Source organism: Vombatus ursinus, unplaced genomic scaffold (assembly GCF_900497805.2).
Source record: "Vombatus ursinus unplaced genomic scaffold, bare-nosed wombat genome assembly UNPS02014807.1, whole genome shotgun sequence".
In the NCBI taxonomy this organism is placed as follows: Eukaryota; Metazoa; Chordata; class Mammalia; order Diprotodontia; family Vombatidae; genus Vombatus; species Vombatus ursinus.
In genome coordinates, this window is record NW_020954585.1 from 46,751,802 (window position 1) to 46,756,592 (window position 4,791).

The window sequence follows — 4,791 nt, forward strand, 5'->3', positions numbered from 1 at the left end:
GATTTCAGGGCCAGTGCTCCATCCACTGCACCACCTAGTTGTCCCCGCCATACAACATTTTGTCTCCCATTTCTATGCCTTAGTGCAGACTGGCTCCCACACCAAGCATGCACTCCGTCCTCCTCCCCTCTGTCTCTTAGAGTCCCTCACCCCATTCAGGACTCAACTTAAGGACCACCTCTTCAAGTGACATTCCTCCAGGGCCCATGCCTGGGGAGACTTTCCATGGCTCTAAGAAATTACTTAAATTTATTTTCTATATATTTTTCATTTTCATATCTTTCTACATATTTTTCTTTCCTTCTCCCCTCCCTCAGTAGAAATGTTTCTTGAGCACAAAGACTATTTTCATTTTTGTCTTTATCCACATTAACTAATACAGAGCTTGACACATGGTAAATGCTTGAGAAATTGAATTACTGTAACGAAAGTGATGCTATAAATATTTTATATCTCCAGGTCCTTTTTGTCTGTGTTTGAGAAAGGAAGCTCTTTTTGTGATTAGCGAAGGAGAGAGATAGCTTGGGAATAATCAGTAAGGAGGAAGTTTATACTGATGCATGGATTTGTTCCTGAGAAGTCAATGACATCTTCAGCTGCTGGGAATAAGGAAAAGAGGGGATGGAGGGTGGGGTCATAAAGAAAGCACTGAATGTGGAAGCAGAAGGACATGGTTTTGAATCCTGCTTCTTCCATTTACTATTGGTGTGACCTTGGCAAGTCACTGTACATCTCTGGGACTCTATTTTCTTGTCAATTAATCAAACATCAAGTATTTTTATTATTTTGATAATTTATTTTAATTTCTTTTCATTGAACAAAAATCTATTTTATCTCCTTCCCATCTTCACCATCCCTTCCCAGTCTATGGGAAAAGAAAGAGAAAAACAAAACCTGTGTTACAAATATAAATAGTCGAGCAGAACAAATTAGCCCATTGGCCATATGTATGTCTCATTCTGAACCCTGAGACCATTACCTCTCTTTCATCATGGGTTTCCTAAAATTGAGGCTGGACATTGTGTTGTTCAGAGTTCTAAAGTCTTTGAAAGTTGTCTTTACAATGTTTTTATGACTGTACAATTTGTTGGTCTCATTCTGCTCACTTGATTCTGTATCAGTTCATACAAGTCTTCCCAGGTTTCTCTAAAGCCATCTCTTTTATCATTCCCTATGGCACAACAGTATTCCATTATATTCAAATACCACAATTTGCTTAGCCATTCCCCAATTTGATGGGCACCTCCTTAGTTTCCAGTTCTTTGCCACTACAAAAAGTTGCAGAGTGTTTCATAACCACTTTAGTTAGCACATAGGATGCCCTATACATCAATAATAGAAACAATAACACTTTAAAGGCTTAAAAATCGAGATGGCCCTATGGCAAGGCTAAAGATTTCAGTCTGTAGGTTGCGATCTTTGTTATGTAGATGGTATATCACTGAGTAGGTAAGCACAGTCATGCTCTCACCACACTTGACTAGAAGAATTGCAACTTGGCCCATGTAGGTATGGATGAAGTGCTTAGTCTCATGTGTCACATGACTGCCAAAGCCTCTTCCCACAAATCAGTTCCTGGTGGGATTGTGTTTCTTTTAAAACTCCTTTTTGATGTAGACTACTATGTCCTTTTATATGTTATACTTTTTCAAGGCTTAATAGCATACTCCATAGAATCCTATTGCATCTCTTCTGATATGTCTGAATTTTTTATTATGGCCTTGAGGTCACACATGGTGACCTCAAGTATGAAGAATTGGTGGCTTTGACAGGCCCTGACTGGTAAGGACTCAGGCACTCTGATGCAGCAGGTCCTTTTGCTGCCAAAACCTGTCTCCATCAAGTATTTATTATGCACCTAGAATGGGCCAGGCATTCTGTTAAGCTCCAGAGACACAAAGAAAGGCCACGTCCCTTTCCTCCAAGAGCTCACCTTCTACAGGGGGAAAAAGCTAGGAGTGGTGATGCATCCCTTTAATCTCTTCTACAGAGAGGCTAAGGCTGGTGGGTCACTTGAGCTTGGGGGTTCTAAGCCATTTGAATGTCTACACTAACTCTAGTGCCAATGGAGTGAACCACCAGATGCTGTGTGGACTGAGCAGAATGGGACTAAGATGATGAAGGGAGGAGTGAACTGGCCTAGCTCAGAAAGAGCAGGCGCAGATCAGTAATGGGTTCATCCATGAGTAGTCTCTGACCTTCCAGCCTATATGAGATGGGGAGCTCTAGCCTCAAGATAAATAAACACATACGGAAATAAAAATAAAGGAGGAAACAACATGTAAATGAATTAGGCACGTACAAGATACATACAGAATATATGAAACTATATAACTTTAGAAGGAACTGGACTTGATCAGAGGTATCAAACATGCAGCCTGAAGGGCACATGTGGCTGCAATACTCCCTAGCACATCCTGAAACAGATTATAATGTATCTAGGAACTATTTAGAAAAATAAATAATAATACATAGATAATATTGTATTTTAAAACTAAGTCAATATGCAGTCCATGGGTGTCCTTATATATGGATTAGTGACTCCCATTTCTATTTGAGTTTGATACCACTAGACTAAGAGACTTCTGCATTTCCTTCTAATTCTAAATCCTAAGAATAAAGAAAGATCTTTTGAGTGAAAGAAAAATAGTTGCATTGTCAGGTAAAGGAGATGAGTCTATATATCCTGGAGAGAAAAGATATTTAGAGAATCAGCTTGGGCCCCACTCTATATGCCCATCTTCTTTCAGAGGGGTAAGGAAGATACTCTGCCTATTTTTTAAATTCCTGTGTAGGTAAGAAATGAATCCTACTGGCATACCTCAGAACTTGCTACTGACTGGTCACCAGACTGAGGCACTGTCTGAGCTTGACTCTGCAGCATGATTCCAGAGCCCTCTGTTGCCATAACAACTGGATTCCAGCTTTAAAAATAGTAACTTATTCTTCATTCAACATCTTTTGCCCTCAGAACCAAAATTTTTTTTAAATCTATTTTTGTGCTTGATCTTCATTTTAGGTATCCCCTCAGGTATCTTACCTAGCATAATGCCAGGGCCTTCCCTGATTCTCCTAAAGAAAAAAAATGCTTAGGTTGATGTGTTAAGTTGTGTTAAGTTGTGTTAAGTAACAGGAAAGGGGTACTGGGATAGCAAGGGAGAGGGAACTCTCAGGTGAACTGTCAACAAGCCTCCTCAGCTTCTCTCATTGAAGACAGCCCTAACACCATTTACCTGCCTGCCTGCTGTCTGTGAGCTGATGCTAAGGCAAAGATCTTTGATCCACAGGGACCGGGGCAAGACTACCAGGAGAGAGAAGGCAGCCAAGTGGGTTAGTGTATAAGCCTTTTTCTTTTGTCAACCAGAATGTTGATTCTCCTTAGAAATTTGGGGAGAAGAGCTGAGTGAGATGGAGAAGGTATTGAAGTCGGTTAAAAACAGAAGCCTGGGACTTTTTTCTCCATCGTGCTTTACCAAGTGAAAAGCTGGACTATAGTAGCAGGTGTGCTTCTAGGTCAGGCACAGTAGGAGGCCCTCAGGAGTAAAACATCTGGAGAGTGGGACTGAGGTACAATAGTTAGATAGGCCATCCTCTCTTCTACTTTCCGGATGAATAAGATGTGCACAGAGGTCCAAAAACCAGAAAGAAAAAGATTGGTTTCATGAGAACAACACTGAACTGAAAGTCAAGAGAGCTGGGTTCTAGAGCTGGCTCTGGCACCAATTAGCTGGGTAACCTTGTCCAAGTCACTTAAACCTCCTGGGGCCTCAGTTTCTTACTCTGTCAAATAAGGAGATCCTTCTAGTAAAGGAATGTTAGCTCAAATTCATATAGCACTTTACAGACTTCAAAATACTTCCCCTACAACAATCCTGTAAGCATAGCTATAGAAATTGAAGGGACTTTAGAGGACATCTAGTCCTATCTAGAGAAACTGAGGCACGGGGAAACGAAGGGATTTCACCAATAGTCACAAGTGTCAGGAGGAGAATTTGAAACCAGAGGCTCTGACTTCAGAGTCAGTACTCTCTCCACTACATCATACTACCTTGCAACGAGGTAGGCGGTTCAAGGATACAGAGAAGAAAACTGAGGCTCAGAAATGCTAAATAACTGGTCAAAGTCAGACAGCTGGTGAGAAGCAAAGCTGGTTTTCCAGTCTTGGTTTTCTGATGCCAAGATGTTTTCTAAGTTTCCTTCCAGCTCTCATAATCTATTATTTTATGGTACTTCATCACTAACAACTTTGTCCCATTCCAGGCCCCATAAATCCATGTTCACTCAATGACTTAGGGGAAAAATGTCTTGCAGAAAACAACCTTTCTGCTTCTTCTTTAACTTCCTCTATCTAGCACTTTAATTTAGGGAATCCAACAGAGCAGGAAATAATCCTCTCTAAAGGGGAAGAATTTGAGATTTCAGGCAGCAAACTGAAGTCCCAGCTCTGAGGTTAGATGACCTGTGTGAAATCCTGCCTCTGACAATACCTCTGCAACCTTGGGCAAGTCCCTTAGCTTCCCTGAGGAGACCTCCTTTCCTTTTCTGTAAAATGAAAAGGTTGGACTAAATATTGGAAAGTCCCTTCCAGCTCTCCATCTGGGTTCTAGATTCTTTGACCTCTCTAAGCTTGTTTTCTCATCTGTAAAAATGAACATAATACTCACTTTACCTATCTCTCTGGTCTCATATGTGTATGGGGGATGGGGATTAGATAATACATATTCATAGTAGCCTTTTGTAAACTTGAAACATCTATGTGTATATATTATTAGCAAATATAAGGAGGAGGAA

The 4,791-nt window shown here is 40.7% G+C and overlaps 1 pseudogene; it reads right to left on the reverse strand.

Moving 5' to 3' along the window:
* Positions 1 to 501: 501 nt before the first annotated feature.
* On the reverse strand, positions 502 to 1,735 carry LOC114052168 (annotated as a pseudogene).
* Between the last annotated feature and the right edge of the window lie 3,056 nt (positions 1,736 to 4,791).